This window comes from Bactrocera neohumeralis, chromosome 6, assembly GCF_024586455.1.
Source record: "Bactrocera neohumeralis isolate Rockhampton chromosome 6, APGP_CSIRO_Bneo_wtdbg2-racon-allhic-juicebox.fasta_v2, whole genome shotgun sequence".
Classification (NCBI taxonomy): domain Eukaryota; kingdom Metazoa; phylum Arthropoda; class Insecta; order Diptera; family Tephritidae; genus Bactrocera; species Bactrocera neohumeralis.
Window position 1 is genome coordinate 62,104,764 of NC_065923.1, and position 20,886 is coordinate 62,125,649.

Here is a 20,886-nt window from a genome sequence, read left to right on the forward strand (position 1 = left end):
GGTTCAAAAATTTTTTTTTTTTTTTCAATTGGTACTCGCAAAAATAGGTTCCTAGACACCTCTAAGAAAGCCTCTCCAAATATGAGTTTTTAATTGTAACGGGAAGGTCCTCCGCCTAACGGTTTTCTATTTTTTCTTATTATCAGTAGGTAGTACTACTAATACCATCTACATGTATGATTTCTATTAGTTAGATTATAAGTATTAGTTAAGGAATAATCGCATTTTTGGTGAAGCAACTTGTGTTAGTTTACAAAAAAATTAATCAAAAAGCATTTCGTGCGTTAAGAAAGAATTGGTTTTTGGGGTAAAAATACTATTGAATTTGGGCTGTGCATCAGTGAAATCAATCGGGTCTAATCGATTGTCAGCCTAGTGGACTGCATATTAAGAAACGGTTCTCAAGCGTGGAAAGACAAAAAAATCGGCTGGCAAGGTTATGGCATCAGTCTTTTGGGATGCCCGTGGTATATTATTCATCGAATGCACTGTATATTTGATTGCAGTTCTATTCTACCATTCCCAATATTTAGCAATTTTATTATTTTTCAGGAAGGATCAGTTTGAAATTGTACGCACATACATATGTATGTACTTCATCGTTCCCGTTTAAATATTGCATTGCTCTGTGCAATGCTTCGAAAAGATTTCTGTATATCTCAAATTTTAATAGACCTTTTTATCAACACTTCAGTTATGCCGCTATTTTTTATGCCAGATCTTTTGCAATTTTAAATTGCCTGTCAAGATACCCCCTCCAATAGTTAGCAGGTATGAAAAAAAATGTTATAGCTACCCATAGACGTATTGAATCACCCAATTTATTACTTAAGAATGAACAACACTGTCCACATTATGAAAACTTGTCTACAGATGTCGCCTTTTACTTTGGCATCGTTTTGTTTATTGCACGTTTACGCCAATTTAAGGTTTGAATATTGGATACTGCGATGGTAGCGCAATCTATCGGATCCAATGTAAAACATTCCAAAATTAGCAATTAATTACAAATGAAAAATTAATTTAAAAAAGCATTTTCCAGTGGACCAAATTGTGAATCTAAACCATTCTCGAATCTCCTTGAACACACACAAAAAATTTCATCAAAATCGGTCAAGCCGTTTAGGAGCAGTTCAATTACAAACACACGGTCAGAAGATTTATATATATAAAGATATATATATATATATACAACTAAAACAATCCACTTTTCAACTAGCTAGTTTATTACAGGGTTACCGTACTGTTGCACAAATTTATATTTTATTTATAACTTCAGGAATATCGGACTACAATTTAATTCAATTTTTTTTAGGGTTGCAATGAACTTAAAATTATATGTATTTGCATATATTTTGTATGGATATACTTCACACCCACGTATTTATATGTCTGTTTTATCATATCAATTAAATATCAGAGTTCGATAAGATTCGCAAATAAATCAAAAATTAGTCTCAGAGTTACCCCAAAATTTTTTTAGTATATTAGTGATATTAATTGATTCGGTTGATTTGTTTACACATGACTGTATGTGAATACTTAAAAAAATAGTCTTTTTATAAATCTTTTTGATATTAATAAATTTATTTAGATTTAATTTCAATATTTGAATTTGTAAGCGTCAAGAAACATGTTAAAAAAAAATAAAGAACAAAAATTCAACATTAAAATATTGTGTACGAATAAAAATATGAAATATATGGCAACCATACCAATAAAATTAAATTTAATTAATTTAAATTTATTAGTTTAAAAACTTAGTATTTAAAAAGTAAAAAAAAAATTTAAAATGTTAGCTAAATAATTTCCAAAAACATAAATAACATGGTTGCCACACATCCAAAAAAATATTATTTTTAACATATAACAACCCTTTTTGGTTGTATGTATTTTAAATAAAATTAATTTCAGATATAATTATATGTTGGATATTAATAATAAGAACTAAATATCTTTCTTACTTTTAAGGGAAGTTTTCACTTGGCAACTCGATTTGGTTGCTATATGGTTTAATTATGTATAAAAATTTTCTTATATAAAAATATGTTCGACAATAAATATAAAACATATGTTATTATAAAAATATAAATTGTTCAGTTTTCACGCCTTTTTAACGAAAATTAAATAAAATTAGTTTCACACATAACAATAAGTTTGAATAAAACAATAAATTGAAAATATGTATTGAAGTAGTTGGTATTGAATATAAAAATTGCAGCTGGCAACCCTCTTGCTTGGTTTACATCGATTTAAGCAATTTTAATAACATTTTAATGATTTACGTATAAAAAGTCTAAGCAATAACAATATCCAACTATAAAGAATATCCAAACATTTGCCTTTTGTTCTTAGAAAAACTCATTATGCAACCCTGCTTTGCTACCAATCAACATGTGCGCGATATCATATTGTACCAGCCGATGGAGTAACGAGCATTTATTCAATATATTTTTAAAATCTCTTATCTTTACTATTTTATTAGAATCTGTCTCTAAATATACCGGGTTTTCCAACAGGGAAGTGACGTTTCGATCATTTTTAATATGCCATGATATGTAATTTTTTTCATTGAATTCAGTGATGCTTACAATTTCATCATGGAAGATATACGCAAGAACAACGTTTATCAAAATAATCGTTATCCAATTGCAACTTTTCGTGCGCTTTTGCCACTTTGTGGTCGTTTTAATCGTCCACCTTTGTCCGCTATTCGTCGAATTGTTGAAAATTTCGAATTTTCATTTTCTTTACATAATGTTGAAATGCCAATAAGATAAATAACCGCTCGAAGTAATGAAAATATTGCTGCCGTTGAGGCAAGTGTTGCTGAAGTCCCCAATTTGTCAATTCCAAGACGTTCTCAAAAACTGAAACTGTCCCCAACTACAAGCTGGATTTGGAGTAAGGATTTAGGCTTGCATTCGTATAAAATTGTTCTCACTCAAGAACTGGAGCCATTGAACCACTTCAAACGTCGTGAATTTGTTGATTTTGCCGCAGAATAACTTGAAAACGATAACGATTTATTTAAGAAATCTATCTTCTCCGATGAGGCTCCCTTTCAGCTGAAGTGTGTGTTAACTAAACTAAACTGTCGATTCTGGTGTGAAGCCAATCCACAAATTATGCATGAACAACCATTACTTTCCCCTAAATTCAGAGTTTGGTGTGGTTTTTGGTCTGGAGGAATCATCAGTCCGTACTTCCTTCGAAATGAAGCTGGTGACAACATTACTGACTATGGAGAGCGGCATAGATCGATGATAACCAACTTTTTATGGTCGCAGTTGCCAGAAATTGATCTTGACAACATTTGGTTCCAAAAGACGTGACTACGTGCCACACAAGAATTGTGACATTGAATGGCCTCCAAGAAGTTTTGATTTAACACCATTATACTACTTCTTGTAATGTTATTTGAAGTCATTGGTCTTTAGCAATAAACCAGACTCTCTTCAAGCTTTAAATGTCAGTACTGCAAGTGCTATTGATGACATACGACTTGATTTAGTGGAAAAAAGTACTCGAAAATTGAGTTCATCGAACTCGCTCTTGCAAAGAGAAGTCGTTTGAATGATATTTATTACTTTCGAAACCTTAATTGTATGGATTGCACTTCACAAAAAACATTGGCATTTTCTTAGCAATTAGTGTGCTTTTTTTTAAGAAATCATTTCACTCTGATATAAATATCCTTTTTAGTACACTTGTTGTCTGCTTGCTTCCAAAGCTATTTGATGGTAATTTCTTCATATTGGCAATTTCCTACGAAAGTAATTTTCATTGTTACTCACAAACACCTTTCAAAAAGAATGAATTTGCTGCAAATTTGTAATAAGTGCAGCATTGATTTCTGCTGCGATTTTATTGGCGTGAGTGTGTACGAGTATTGTCTTCAATATTGCCACTTAGCACAATCGAATGTCAATTTCGTGCTGCGATTTGCAAGCACTTTCGATAAGACTGACTTCAGGATATTAAGGCAAATTGTTTTCAACAAAAACATACGTACATGATGTATATATGTTATATATTATAAAAGCATATTCTATGTTTCTGGAACACACATACATATATGCAAACATGTAAATTCATCTGGTCACATATTATATATATACGAGTATAGCTGCACATAGGGCAGCTGCTGTGTTATACTCGTATACACACATATTATACAACTTGAGTTCACAAGTTGTTGTCAGACATCGTTTTAACATATAAAATCTGTGCTTTTTTTGTTGCTGCATTCCTGTTGCACTCGTTGCATTCTATACTTTAGGTGACGTCACAAGTGGCATTAAAAAGCATTTTAAGACTGACAGCAAAACTTTTTAAGCATTATTTTGCAGAAACTTTTATGAATGTCAGAGTAAAAAGAGGAGAAAAAGCAAAAATGGAACTGATTGCGGACTGATTTATGTGACTTTAAAGAGGTTGTGAGGTATATAGTATAAAGGGAGTATACTTTTGGCTAAATCGCGAATTATATGCATAAATTCAGTTTTTTCGTGTAAAATTTTGTTTTTTTTTTATTATGAAAAAATGGTTTTTAAACGTTTTCGGCTGTCATTAATGTACTTAAATTATGCCAAAACTTATACTTAGTTCCTTAGTGAAATCATTACCACATATTACGCGAGTACAATAGATAATGGGTTGTCAAAAAAGTCTTGCGGTATTTTTATTGATTTTTTTTTTTATTGAAATTGAAATGAATTTTTGATGACTCATGCTCAGCTCTTGACCGATGCTACGGCTGCTACTATGCCGGTCTCTTTCGACCAATTCAGCGATTTTATCGCAATTTTCGACGACAGGCCTTCCGGAGCGTGGCGCATCTTCGACCACCTCTACACCAGAACGAAAACGTTGAAACCATCGTTGTGCGGTGGAAATGAAACTGTATCGGGTCCATAAACTGCACAAATTTTATTGGCGGCTTGAGATGCATTTTTGCCTTTATCGTAGTAGTACTGTAAAATATGCCGTATTTTCTCTTTATTTTGCTCCATGTTTGCGACGCTATAACTCACGAACGACTTAAAAGAAACGACAATCAATCAAACACGTGTTAGCGCGTGAAATGAGCTTTCCAAAAAGGTATAGCATGACCCGATGCGACGAATAAAACTAGAACTACGCGCTTTCAGCGAACTAGCGAAAATACCGCAAGACTTTTTTGACAATATTAGCGCAATTCAGAATCTTGTGCATCTGAGCTTGCAAAATTATGCAATTGCAAATATTTACCAATAACAATGAAAGTCTTGCTTTTGGTTTCTGTGCAACCCTTGCAAAGACCATTAATTCACAGCTGATCGGTGAAGAAAAACATTGTTTGTAAACAAAATTTTCGCACAAATTGGAAAATATGCCGAAAAAAAGTTTTAGGGAAAATTAACTGACGCTTTAATTGATGAATCTGCTGACAATATCACGCATTGTTAATGGAAGAAGATATTTTGTGTGTTTAATTAAGGTTCCTCACATACCTTCACCAATATACTCATGTGTTCAAAAAGTGAGTTGAATTTTTTTATGAAACGCAAATTATTCATTTATTCCGCCAAATCAATTTCGTCCCATTCAAGGTAATCCCCGTCCGATAAAATGCGCTTTTGTCAACGCTTTTTCCAGTTCTTGAAACAGTATATTATTTTTTCGGTATAACCTTCAGAACCTTATTCGATTCGGTCCTTATCTCCTCAATCGTGACATAACGGCATGTATACTTGTATTGGTTTTTTAAGTTTGGTGAATAGGCAGAAGTCGCACGGAGCCAAATCAGGTAAGTTTTTAGCATGAAAGTCGCGAAGAACCAATGCGAACCAGCGAGGATTTATAAGCACCCTTTTATTTAAGCATGAAAGGACCCTGTTTTTTTCTTTATAGCGGTAGAATACCTCCCTCAAGTGATTTGAAGGAACGCTGCCGAATTGACAGCACTTGGCCAAGTAAAATCCCAGGTCCATTCCGGTTACGTAGATCCGACTGTCGTAGGAATGTGGCACTTGTTGGTAGAGGTTCACGATCGCCCAGAGCGAGCTTTGTCTTAACATGTTCTCGACCCACTTTGAACACGTTCTAATACTTTTTGTGCCATTGTTTTATTACCTCAACATTTCCAACATGTTCGCACAATAATATTTATAGCAAGTTTATTGATCAACAAAATCAACCATTGCAAAAATCGAAAAATTAACATTTGGTTCTTTACAAAAACACGTGTTATGATAGTTAAGCCTTTTGACAAACAGACACTCGGCAATTGTAGGTATGTGGGAGCTAAGAAAAGTATTGACCCGATTCAACCCGTTTTTGACATAAGGGTATATTATTATCCAAAAACCATACTAGTCTTGAGTTCACTAACCGTCCGTTCAAGGCTGCTTAAAGAATACCATCGATCAATGGAACCAAGTCACTTTGTGATAAGCTTAGTTTGGGTGTCAGTGGAATCGCTGAAGGCATCGTGGCTCCGCTATCACTTGAATAGGAACGGGTTGGTGCTCCTCTCTTCTCGTGTTTTCTACTACCTGATTGCTGCTAAAAACATCGGATACAGCAGTACTACTTTTATTTTTTCACAAAGAATTGCATATAGTAATCCAAATGCGATCCTTGGATCAGCCATAGAACCTAACCAAAAAGGTATGCGGCAAGCTAAACTTTGCAGAGAGCAAGTAGATCTGTAGGTCGTTATATACCGAAGGACCTCGAAGTCACACTGGTAAAAATCAGCATCTGCTCAGCTCACGCAATGTCCAGAGGTCTAGCGCTACAATCATGTAGGACAACGGAGACTCAGCTCTTTATCAATTCGATGCAACCCGGACAAGAATTCTCTATCATAAAACTCCACTAACTTTGAACTTCTTTGGACTTGAGTTTCCTCCTCGCGTTTCGACCCAACCGTGAGAATGCTCACTACGCTCATTCTCCAGCGCCACATTCACATATCCCTCATCAGTAGCTTAATTAGTTATATGGTTCCGTTGTTTTCAAATACAACACTCTGGTAATACTTATTTGTGTTTTCACTTTCGGATTATCCTAATATCACTGAAGTTCTGGTACTAAATTCTTTTTCATAGTACCAGAAAGCACGTCTAGGAAATTGTGCGTAGTTGAAGGAACTTTGTTCATTAAAACCCACTTCGTATGACTTCAATGGCAAAGATAAGCTAATTCTAAAGCTTATTCTTAATTGGCGTTGACACCGCTTACGCGATTATAGCAATGGGAGGATGGAGTCATGTGTAGAAGTTCACGCAAGTGAGGAAAGTTCTCTGATTCGCCATTCACTTGGGAGTGGCCAGAAACGATTCTTTTACACATTGCTCAAGCAGCTCACTACTTCCGGTCTTTGACCAAGTATCCTCTGGGTAGCCTAAGAACATCCGTTCGAAGGCGAGCTAATGTGAGAAGGCGAAACATCCCCTACATAGGGTTGTGCGCTGGTTTTGGGACCCGCCACGTAAAAATCAGTACCAATGAAAAAAGAAAAAGCAGCCTCGGATGAGAGACCCCCCTAAATCTAAAGCACATAATAAAATTCTCGCACGGTTAGTGGATTTTTGTCTGAAATTTTGAAGGAACTTTTCTTGAAAACAACTTTCATTTCGATTGCACTTCCGTTTGTTGTACTGGCGTGTCTAGAAAATTTCTTTTACTGCTGAGAGGAGAGAGAGAGAGAGCAATATGCGCACATGGTGTTAGTGAGAGCACGAAGAACTAAAGCGAGATAAGGGAGAGAGAATCGACGTGATGTGAAAATGCTTTATATAGGAGCTTAGTGATAACAACGACGCGCATTTAAGATATCGAGCGCACACACACAAACATATATTATTACATATGAACACAATTATTTGCGCTATTAAGACTGCATATCGGAGTTGTCCATCTGTTGACTCCGCACTAGAAAGAGTTTTCTGCCAACGACGACTTGGCTGCCGTCAGCAGCAGACCTTAGCGATAGCACAACAACAACAACACAATGAGGTTTGCAATACCATTTGTATCAGAACTTCATTCGAATCTTCTATTAAACTGCAAACTTTATCAGCGATAAAAATCGCAAACGCAATTGAACGCGAGCATATGAGCGCAGACTAGTAAATGCCTACAGACGGACTCATACGCACATATACACTTACTTGGCGTGCTCCGTTAATACGCTTAATAGCTTGCTGCTGCCGCAAGCAGTTTTTTCTGACACCGTTTCGTGCCTTCGCTGGGGCTGAAATTGAGTTGTGCGCCGGAACCGGAAGTGATTGACCCGCATGCACCCCAGGGGAGTTTGGCGAACAGCAAGATTGTGGCAAAAGAAATACTTTGTGGCTCGGTGCTCAGCTTGTAGCGGAAGCGTGCGCTAGACACGCATGCTGCTCATATTTTCTATTAATACCAGCTTGTTGTTGTTGTTGCTGATTTTATTGATTATGCTATTCGATTTTCTCCAATATCTTCATTACTTAGTTCTTTTTGCTTTCGCTTCATTTTATTATTTACCGTTCAAATGTCTCAACAGCAATCGCCAGCTCGTCGGCTTGACTCACTTGCTGGTCCTTGCGGTACCCCTTAGTCTCGTAGCCATATGTGTTTCCTACTCAGTGGCAACCATTTACAGTCAAGACTTCGTTGGCCTCAACCACAGCGGCGTCTCCTCAGCTGAACTCATTTTCCACTCGGTTTTCTTCTTCTTTCTCACCCGCTGCTGCTGAGTTGCACTGTGTGCGTGTCATTCACATGTGTGTGTATGTGCGTTGTTTTTCTGGGCGAGCAACTGACCCAATTCCGCATTTAATTAAATTTCGCTATTTATATCCGGGCGTAAAGGGCGGACTCCGAGGTACTATAATTTTATTATTAAGATATTTATATGAAGAATAAAGTCTTGAAGCAATACAGAGAGTTTGCCTTTCTCTCTCTTAATCTTAATCGTACAACCTTCAAGCAGTGGCTCGACAGAGAGATATTGAGATATGTATATAGCGGAAAAATACAAAACAACTCACCGCAGCGACTGAATCAAAGGATAACACATCTATTCTAGAAATTTTAAAATTGCTCTCTGCAAAACAAGCTTTAGTATACTTCGAATGCTGCACGTTACAAAATATTGAAAAAGTTTATGCCACAAACAATTTACACTCTTAGAAAATGCAAATAACCTGCGTTAGTCATAGAGCCAAAGCTGCCATAAAGTATATAAGCTCTTCCACGGATTTATAAAATTTACAAAAGTAGCAATCAGTCTCGAAAAATATTAAAATCCTAAATAACACAGACTCCAAACTCCCACCGTTAAAAGTTCTAACATTTTGAAAATTTCTTGTCATTGAAAGCTGTCGAAAGCTTCTATTTCATTTAAGAAAAGTATTGCTTAAGATTTCGATCGAAGCGAAACGCAAAATTACTATATATTTTTTCTAAGAGAGGCTAGAAACAGTGGCGTAGCTAGGGGGGGCGAAGGGGGCCGCCGCCCCGGGCGCTACGTCTTGGGGGGCGGCAAAATGGTATTTAAAAACTCCAATTCGGTCAAAAATTCCTGCAAATTGAAAATGGGTTTTTCTATGGCTTTTAATAAGATGTCTTGTAAATTTACTATCAATTTCCTCAAAAACTGTATTGTGAGAATTTTGGAACTTCAGAATATGCGTGGCTTCTAGTTCCTAAATTTTATATACTTAATATCGAAGGTATTTTGTAAAAATTCACTTTTGTTTGAACCACCTCCTGAAACTTGTAGGTAGGTAGATAAAGGGGGGCGGCAGAACATCCTTGGCCCCGGGCGCCCGAAGTTGTAGCTACGCCACTGGCTAGAAAAAACTTTACTTTCGTTTGTCATAAATATCTAGCTCAAAGTATGTAAGCTTTTTTCCGAAGCTTAAAGCTTAAAAAGCTGCCAAAAGCTTCAATTAATTCTAGAAAAGTATTGCTTAAAATTTCAACCCAAAAAGAAAGCAAGATTTCATATACATTTTTTCTAAAAGAGGCTAGAAAATGCTTAACTTTTTTTGTCATGGAAAGCCAGCTCAAAGTATTTAAGCTTTTTTACAAAACTTAACGCTTAAAGAACTAATAATGAAAACACAGTCATATTCTTCAACAAAAAAGTGGAAGTCAGTGAACACTGACCAAAGACGGTATCGTTGAACGAACATCTATTTAAAGTATTAAAATTCTATACAAGTCAGACGCCAAATTTCGACTTTTAAAGAATCTTAAATTGTAGACCAACATCTGCCTATAGTGATCACTATCGTCAGAAAATGCTGTAATTTTGTTTATAATAACACTTTTAACTACAAACTATAACAGTTATTTTAAAAAAGATTTTAGGCTGCATAAATGTCTGGAAAAATGCGCTTTATTTCATAAAAAAAGAGGAACTCTTTTGAATATTTACCTTAAACGGTATGTTCTAATCGGTTAATATTGTATTTCATTCAATAAAAGTATAGTATAGTATATAATGGATAATTCAGTTTTCAATTTTTGCCCCACATGGATATATAGTGGATATATATTGCGAAAGAAATTTATCTTAGTTAGAAAAACTTCACATTTCTTTATTTTACCACAAAATACATCAAAGAATATTAAAACTTTTTGGTCACATAAATTATTGACTACAAAACAGGAGATTTCTAAAGGGTGTTCAATTTCGAGGTTCTCCACTTTTTTAAAGAAAAAACACAGCAACTTCAAATTTAATGGTGAAAATCCGCATACACTCTCCACTGTCTTCGTGTACACTCTCAGCTCCGGCTACTATACTATTTTCTTGATTGCAGGCTGGACGTTGAATAATAAATTATGTGATAAGTCCAATATTAAAGCGTCATACGCTACTGTTTATTCATTTTTATTTAAAAAACTGTCAAAACAAAAACATTGATAACGTAACATTATGTATTGTGGATGTCGGTTTGAAACTCGGATTTAATAGCTGGTCTAAGCGAAGACACACGCCATTAAATTGACGGAGTTTTCAGATGTTTATGTTAAATATTACTGTGGTAGAGCCCATAGTAATTGATAAAATATGTTTCTTTTCCTTTCTCTCGCAAACTCGTAACGTCGACTCGTCAGATGTCGTTGTTGTCATCGTCCATGCTTATGCACCATATAACAGGACGGAGATGATGAGATACTTGTAAAATTTGCTCTTTGTTCGACGAGAGGGGACTTTACTTCTCAATTGCCGACTGAGTGCAAAGTAGCACCTGTTGGCAAGAGTTATTCTGCGTTCGATGATTATGCTGACTTTCTTGTTGGTGTTAATGCAGGTTCCAAGTTAGAAGAAACTATCTACGTCTTCGAAGTTGTGATTATCAGTAGTGGCGTGGGAGCCAAGTCGCGAGTGCGACGACTGTTTGTTTGATGAAAGGAGATATTTCATCTTGCCCTCGTTCATTACCAGACCCATTTGCTTCTCTTATTGTTATTCACCAATATTCTCATGCAAAATATTGAATACATATGTATGTAATATGCATTCATGGCAGCCCCTCCTCCAGCTGTACACACAAAGAATGCGTTCACCATTAACTATCCTACTTTTGCAATAACTCGGAATGACCAAAATAGCCTTGGCTTGAATTGTTGAGTTGCTTGGAGAGTTGATTGCACTGTGACTCACTACTGCTAAAGTAAATTGGAGCACACCTATCTACAAAGCGCTATATATACAGACATACGAACTACTTATATACATATATACAGACATACGTGTGCATAAATATATATGATTATATATCATCTATATATAGACAAAAACATATTTATATGTACTTAAAAGCTTGAAAGTTGCATAAAAAAGCATAGTCGGCTTGATTGTCTAATGCTGTTACCATGGTTTGTTTGCACTCATTGTTGTTGCTGCTACTGCTGGTGGTAAAAAGGTTTCTTTGATAGTTAGTCGGTTGGCTTGTGCGGTCACTTGGTTCGTTAGTTTGCTGAATGACTAGTGGTGGTGCCTAAGCAGCGCTTGCCAGGCGGCAACACATCATCGCCACGCCACAGCCACGCCGCCTGTCGCCTGTCGCCTCCCCACCTGTTGTTGTGCTGTTCATAGATGTTGTTTATTGCCTGCAGTACGGGGCGTATACGCAACGCCTGCTCAAGTGTCACTTTCGTTCTTAATTTGTTTGGCGATGTGGCTTGGCGCCAATGTGGCTTCCAGCACACCAACATATACATATATAGAATGCAATTATAAATATGTATGCATATGTAAGTATATGTATATATGCATAAACTGTATATAGTATGTTTGTATGTGTATATACAGCGTGTATATGTATAGCGCTGTGGGCGTTTTGCGCTGAAATGAGCGCATTGGGTGGTCGATTGCCTTATCAGACAGCACACATATACATACACATTCAAGCGCAAACAATGCGCATTGCATATTTCTCGTGTGCATTTTTAGTTGTCTCTTTGAAAGTGATGACAACATTAGAATGTAGAAAAATAATAAAAATCGTCCTTACCCAATCTATAATACCCTTCACAGCTACATTTCTTATAGCATAAAAGGGTATGAAAAGACCATTATCTAGATTTTTATCGTTCAGTTTGTATGGAAGCTATATGCTCCCCGGATTCTTTTTACGAAAAGCTTCGCGCAAACGACGCATAACACTCGAATAGTATTTCCTCTTGACGGCTTCGGCTCACCTTTGGCCGATTTATCGTTTGTTTCCGGATCGTAAGCATAGATCCAAGACTATTCGCCAAATCAACATCAGTTGTTGGTGATGGACGTCCAGGACGTTGTTCGACGTCAACGCGTTCTCGAACCTCTTTGAATAATTTGATAATTTGTACCAATCAAAATGATACAGACAGTCATACCAACCTAGAACCTAGGGTTTTGCGCGAAATTTCGCAAATGAAAAAATTTTCCATACCAGCACTACATCGCCAACATTCAGTATGGACGGTATACACAAATTTTTTTCCCATAGCAAAAACAAAAACAGCAACGACAATAATATTCGCAATTAAGTTGGCGTCATGTTCCCATGCATTGAACTCTGAAGGTTTTCCTACGTTTCTCCAAGCAAAATGTGCTTTTACATGTAAGTATGTAAATATAGTTATGCATACATATACTTACACTTATTATTTATTGGTGCGTGGTGCGTTGGTGAAATGAATTGAAATGCGCGCAGTGGCAATCAGCTGTCAGCAAATTAAATATTTGTGCCAGACAATTGGATATGAGAGAAAATTCCACTTCTAATGCAAAAATCTGCGTGGATCGAGGATACGAGTACGTAAAAAACTGCATATAGTGGGTTAGTAAGTATACCCAAGTGTGCAAATAACTGTGCTAATATATGGTATGTATGTTAAATAAATATTTGCACTGGCATTGGTTGCTCTCTTGTCGCTTGGGTACTTAAGTATTTAAATTCGTATTAATTTGCTTAATCAAAATAATTAAAAAGTAATTAAGGAGTCATAAGGGTTTTCGCCGGTTAAAAAAAAAGCCTTTTATCAACAATTTTTTCTCATATAAAAATTAAATGTTTTATTCGAATTTTTTATTGTTACAAACATACACCATTAACAAATCTTGCCAAACGACTTGAAAAACACAGTTTCGAGAACCAATCAAAATGACACTGACATTCAAAGGTGACTAGATCACCTTTGGGGTTCTGCAAGAGTTTGCTCCGGTCTTGAAACCTTCAGTTAGCCGCCTCATTTTTTCGTAGAGTTTCGGCTAGCTTATCAAGCTCTTCATACTCACGCATTTCGGCCTCTTTCTTTTTCTGTCTGCTAATGCGTCTCGCTTCCCTCTTCACCTCTCGGTATCTATCCCATCCCACACGTGTTGTGCTCGATCATAACGTTGCAAGGTAGGCAGTCTGTTTTCTCTCCGCTGCGACACGACACTCCTCGTCGTACCAGCTGTTCTTTTGCATTTTTCGAAAACCAATGGTTTCGTTTGCAGCTGTACGTAAGGAGCTTGAAATGCCGTCCCACAGTTCCCTTATACTGAGTTGTTGACGAGTGCTCTCAGAGAGCAGGAGTGCAAGTCGACAAGAAAATCGTTCTACTGTCTGTTGTGATTGCAGCTTCTCGACGTAGAACCGTCCTTGTTTTTGTTGACGTGCGTTTCTTGCTGCACAGAGGCGGATGCGTATCTTGGCTGCAACATGGTAGTGGTCCGAGTCGATGTGAGGACGCACATCTAAAACAGTAGAGACGTGTTTTCCGTCTATCACAACATGACCGATCTGGTTGGTGGTTTTTCGATCCGGAGACAGCCAGGTAGCTTGATGCATTTTCTTATGCTGGAATCTAGTACTACAGATAACCATACTTCGGGCCCCGGCGAAGTCGATCAGCCTTTATGCATTTGGGGATGTTTCGTCGTGGAGGCTGAATTTACCGTCTGTAGTGCAAAAGATACCTGCTTTGCCCACCCTAGCGTTAAAGTCGCCAAGCACGATTTTGACATCGTTGTGGGGCAGCTCTCATAGGTGCGCTCCAAACGGTCATAGAAGGCATCTTTGGTCACATTGTCCTTCTCTTCCGTCGGGACGTGGGCGCAAATCAGCGATATGTTGAAGAACTTCGCTTTGATGCGGATTGTGGCTAGACGTTCATCCACCGGAGTGAATGATAGCACTCTTACTACAAATCCTACTCCATATTTGCGCTCCTTTATATGGCCACTGTAGAAAAATGTCACAAGGACCTACTCGCCTCAGTTCTTGTCCCGTCCATCGCATTTCTTCAACGGCGGTGATGTCAGCCTTTATTTTCGCGAGGACAACAACCAGCTGGGCAGCGGCACCTTCCCAATTAAGGGACCGGACATTCCTGGTGCAAGCCCTCAAATCGTAGTCCTTATTTCGCTTGCTAGTGTCTTCATCAAAAGGGGGGTTTCTCAACCGAGGCTGTTTACGTTTTTTGATTGGTAGTGTTTTTCGTAGGCTACCCAGAGGATACTTGGTCAAAGACCGGAAGATCGTGAGCTGTTTGAGCCATATGTAAAAGAATCGTTTTTGACCACTCCCAAGTTAATGGCGTTCAGAGAACTTTTCTCACTTGCGTGAACCTCTACACATGACTCCTTCCTCCAGATGCCTAGAGTCTTTAACAAGATAAATAAAGTTTGATATATAGTAGATAGTTTGATAATGCAACTACCTTCAAGCGCCGACTCGAGAACTAAATTCTCCAATCCACTCTAAACTTTGGATATATGTATATTATATTATGTACATTTATACTTGTATATATATATTATTATCAACAGAGTAGAGGACAGTTGAGTGCATCACTGCTACTTAGTAAGTAAATGGTTCGAGTATTGGCTGCGGAAGTCTTAAACAGCGGTCGTTATTTTAAATAACGGTCGAGAAGAACAGGAAATGGACAAAAACTTTTGGTTATGTTTACATATTGATTTGAAAAACAAAATCCAAAAAATTCTTAGACAGATTAAAACCTTATTTGTAGAAATTTACCACAGACTCAAACTAAGAAGTGAAGAAGTGGAGTTAACACTAAACATACCATAACGGGTCAAATGACCCATTTTGAACTTTTGCATTGAAAATGCACGTATAATTTTATTGCGATTGCACATTTGACTTCATGACTTTTTCTAAGTAATTAATGTACAGTTATACAAATATTTTTTTTTTTTTTTTTTTTGTTTATTCTGAGTAATCCTTGTTGTATACCGATATCTACCACAACGGGTCATTTGACCCGGAGAGAATTTTTCTGTGTTATCGAGTCATATTTGTAGTCAGTAAGTTGCACATTCTTCGACAGACTGTTGCGTAAAGTAGTTCAACGAAAATAGCTCAGAATAATTTCAAGAAAATATCAAATTTTAGATTGAAAATAGCTTTTTAGTGTAAGAAAAAGTGGTAAAAATTGAAAGTCTTGATAAGTACCTAGCCTATATTCTATTTTGATAGCTATAGTAATACAGATCATTTTTACTCAAACAAGACAGTACAAGTTCTTAAAAGATATAAATAATATTGGCGAAGAGTTTTCAGAAATTAGTGAAGATGAATTTTCAGAAAATGAAGATATATTGGTTGCAAATAAAAATGAGTTTGATTCTACAGATACTGACGATGAAGAGGCAAATATTGTGAATGTATGTAGTGGCCGAAAAAGAATAAGATTACTCTCAAGTTCGGAAGAAAGTTAAGTAGAAATAAATGAACAAAATATTGCAATTGATGGATCTGTTTGGGAAGAAATACAAATAGGTGGCACACCTGGAAGACCACCACTTCATAACATTTTCAGGCAAAAAGTAGACCCAACAGGATATGCAAAACGCCATATAATGAAAGGTAAAGTTAGTACTACATTTTCATTGATAATTGTCCACCGTATTATGAACCATATAAGAACACGCACAATAGAAGAAGCAAAGAGAGTGTTTGGTTCCGATTGGAGTTTATCTAAAAAAAATTAGATGCATTTATTGGAATTTTATATGCTCGAGCTGCATATGGAGCAAATAATTTGAATATTTCCTTTTTGTGGAATAACATATGGGGGCCTAAATTTTTTTCTGAAACTATGAGCTGAAATAATTTTATCGAAATTCTTAGATTTATTCGTTTTGATAAAAAAAGTCAGCTGATCCAACGGTTGAACACACATAAATTCGCTTTGGTATCTGCAATTTGGGATATTTTCATTGAGAACAGCTAAAACTGTTACAAACCGGGTGAAAATATTACTATAGACGAACAGCTATTCGCGACTAAAGTACGATGTAGATTTACGCAATACATGCCTAAGAAGCCGGATAAATTTGGAATCAAATTTTGGTTAGCATCGGACGTCGATAGCAAATACGTCATAAATGCGCTTCCATATCTTGGAAAAGATGAATACAGGCCCTCTTCAGTACCACTCTCTGAACATGTTGTACTCAAACTCATTGAGCCATTTACGGGTTGCGGAAGAACTGTGACCACAGACAACTTCTTCAAAAGCAAACCCCTAGCAACACAACTCCTAGCCAAAAAAACTACGTTAGTTGGAACTATTCGGTCAAATAAAAGAAAATTACCACTAATCTCGAAGCAAAAGAAAAATGATATGGAACGATTTTCGTCGAAAATTTTTTGTTTTTTGCTTTTATAATAGAAATTCAAAAACTATTTTGATTAATTATAATAAATTTTATTTATATTTTTATTTCCTTCCTAACATCCATATTTCATACATTCAAGCATGAAACATACAGTTGGGTCATTTGACCCGCTATGGTAGAAATAGGTATATATTAAGGCTTGGTATGTTAGTGTTAAGCATCAGCTAAACATCTAACGATGCTTTTTGGAACTTATACCTGTAAAAATATTTTTAGTAGTGAGCAGTTTAGGCCGTATAGAATTATTAAATTTAAAGATGAACCACAAATGTTTTAGCTGAATATTCCACTAGCAGTTGGTATATAAAGGGTGATACATTTCGAGGTTCCCTATTTTTTAAAGAAAAAACAGAAAAACTTTAAGTTGAATGGAGAATGTTTATTATCATTCGACAGAATATTCCTTTTCATCTAAGTTTTGAAGATTATCTTTTTTAAATGTTGGCAACCGGCCCAAAACGTGAAATTAACTGCTCACCGAGGTGTTCTCTCAATAAATCCATTGATTTATGTTATATGTGAGAAGTGGCGACATCTCGTTGAAACCAAATGTTGTCGAGATCATTATTTTCAATTTCAGGCATCAAATGGTCGGTATGATAGGCGTGCCAACGGTCGCCATTGACGGTTACGTTCTCACCGACGTCATTTTAGAAGAAAGGAGGATAGATGATTCCACCGGCCCACAAACCACACCAAAGCGTTGGTTTTTTCTGCAGGAAATAGCAGCTCTTGAATCTCTTTGGGTTACTATTCGTCCCAATTTTGCTTGTTTACATACCCATTGAGCCAGAAATATACCTTATTGCTGAACAAAATTTCGCTCGAAAACGTCGGATCTTCTTGAAACTTTTCAAGAGCCCATAGGCCTAAGCTATGTCACTTGGGAAGGTCGAGCGGCTTCAGTTCTTGCACAAGCTTTATTTTGTACGCTTTCAATTTAAGATCTCGAAGTAAAAAGCACCAAGTCGTTCCATACGTCAGTCCTAGTTGATGTGAACGGCGCCGAATTGACTCTCCACAGTCTTCGTGGCTATTCTAAGTTTCGTGCGTGCTGGACATGGTTTATTCGGTTGTATATAATCCAATAATGAATGCTGGGTCTCAGATAGGTGATGGTGTCGCGAATAGTATGCTGAGTAGGCCGATTATGTTGACCATAAGTTGAGCGAAGCGCGCGAAACACATTCTTTACAGAACGCGAATTTTCGTATAAAGTTGAACAATTTGTAAACACTGTTCAGGCGTAAGTCTTTTCATGATGAAATGCTAAAACAAAACGAACAAAAATAACATGACAGCTTCACTCCACACCATAAAAAGATCTACTTGGATCACTCGTTATACTCATCAATCGTCTAGATAGTATTAAACTTTTAATTATTGTGTACAACAAGTTGCCGCGAAGACTCTGTTGTGTATTCATTTCTTGCTAAGGCATTCACTTTTTGCTGAGTTGTGAATAATCTTTTCAATTTGTTTTAAATTCTAATCGGAAGTTTGCGTTTTTAAAAAGAAAAAGCATATTTTTTTAAGAAGTTTAAGTCGAATGAGATAGGTATTTTGCATTACAGCAAAAACGCTGATCAAATCGGGACTTGCACTTGATCTCTGTGCTATCATTCGTTTGTGTGTCGGAGTGAGGGAGAGGCATTGCGATTGAATATTTAGTTGTTCGAAATTTGGTTGATTCGTTTATTTGAAATTTCTTGAATTTTTTCAAGAAAATTATTTGTTTTGCACTACTCATTATAACTGATTCATTTAAAATTAACAAATATACCGGTTATGTTACGGTGGATTAAAAAAAACTCTTCCACGGTGCATGAAAAACAAAAAAATTGTTTCTGCCAATCTCAGCTTTAATTTCTCATTTGATATTTGGAGACCTTAATAGCGAGCGCAATACGAAATACAATTGCTATCAGTTGTGGGTTGAGAGATCGTTGATGATGCTAAAGTGCATTAGGCGTAACAAATTAGTATATTATATTAATATATAGGTACATTAACAGGTTCGTATTTATTTGTGTACAAAGTAAGTAAGCGATTTATTTCAAGACTTTTTGGCTTATCAGTTTGCGTACTGACGCTGAGACTATAAATTCGAACTCGATTCTGTATTTAGAAATTTAAAGCAAAATATTTCTACCTATGTATATTTATAAGTTACTTAGCTATCAATAATTTTAATTTGTAAGTTCTTGATTTCACTTGCATTGAATATTCATTTAGTGACATTCTATCAAGTGAGTAAGATAATTGTGAAGAACAAAACGAATCTTGGTGAGTGGTGAATCGAACAAACAAAACCCTCTCATAATCAAAGGGAGATTAAGCAAGAAAAAACTTTGATTGTACGGATGCTAAAATACAAATCATAAATAAATAAGTTTCTAAACAAGAATTTGATTTTTATCGCTTAGTTTGTAAGGAATGAGTTTAAAATTTCAGAGTGATATCTCAAAAACTGAGGCATTAGTACAGCTACTCGTCGCGCTGATCATATATATGTATATACAAGGTCTGCCGCAAAAGAAACAGGACTGTTAAAAAACAACAACAAAAAATTAATATTTTTCAAAAGTTATATTTTTTTATTCAAAGCAGTTTCCTTGTGCTTCGATACAGCGTTTAGCCCGGTCAATTAGCATTTCAAATGAGTGTTTAAGGTCATTTTTCGGAATGCTCTTGAGAATATCGGTCGTCGCCTTTTGGATAGCTGAAACCAGCGTCCTTTCATGGGCAAATGAAGTTTTCCAAATAGGTAAAAATCACAGGGTGCCAGATCAGGTGAGTAGGGTGAGTGATTAATGGTTAATATGGAGTTTTTTGTCACAAAATCAGTGACAAGCGTCGACCGATGACACGGCGCATTATCGTGCAACAGGCGCCAGGACCCTGCCTCACGGTATTGTGGTCGAGCACGACGAATGCGTGACAAAAGACGCTTCATAACACCAAGGTAAAATACAGCATTAATCGTTTGGCCAGGTGGGATGAACTCTCGGTGTACAATACCCTCGGAATCGTAAAAACAAATCAGCATTGTCTTTTTTTTTGACTTCTGAAGACGACCGACTTCTGATTGTCACAGAGGTCCTCACGACCTTCTTGGAATCGCTTAAACCACTCATGCACATTACTACGGGATAGGCACTGATCACCATAAACTTTTTTCATCATTTGAAATGTTTCAGTAAACGTTTTCCCAAGTTTAAAACAAAATTTAATATTTGCTCTTTGCATTTTACGACCGATGACCAAAAGCTGCTGTCACTTTTTGATCGATAACATCGATTGTAGTTATCCAATTGTCTCAAAATTTTTACGAAATGTCAACAAGAGATCAAACTTTTTATTTCATATACCCACCATTAGGTGGCGCCACCAGATACATATATATTTAAAAAGTTCTGTTTCTTTTGCGACAGACCTTGTATATACTACTATGAACGAAAAACAGTAAGACTTTGTTCGTAATTTTAAAATTCTTAATTAATTCTTCAAAATCTGTGTCATACCCGTCACAGTAATTCCCCTTGGCCCAATACACTTATGCCAGCGTTTTTTTCAATCCTCGAAACAGTTGTTAAAGTCAATGCGCGTAGCGGTTCACGTTTAATGTCTTAAATTGCTCAAACCGGTTTCCCCGGAGCGGTCGTTTGAGTTTGCTGAATAGCTAGAAGTCACACGAAGCTAAATCAGACGAATAA

The 20,886-nt window shown here is 36.4% G+C and overlaps 1 protein-coding gene across 3 annotated transcripts in view; it reads left to right on the forward strand.

Moving 5' to 3' along the window:
* LOC126763176 (uncharacterized) overlaps positions 1-20,886 on the forward strand; it is a 255,148-nt gene that overhangs the window by 60,796 nt on the left and 173,466 nt on the right. Inside the window, exon 1 of one of the 3 annotated variants that reach the window (XM_050480456.1) lies at positions 19,379-19,456. The exons of the other annotated variants lie outside the window; for them this stretch is intronic. The gene's annotated coding sequence lies outside the window, so the exon portion shown is untranslated. Of the gene's footprint in view, positions 1-19,378; positions 19,457-20,886 lie in introns of those variants that run through there. 3 annotated transcript variants of the gene reach the window in all.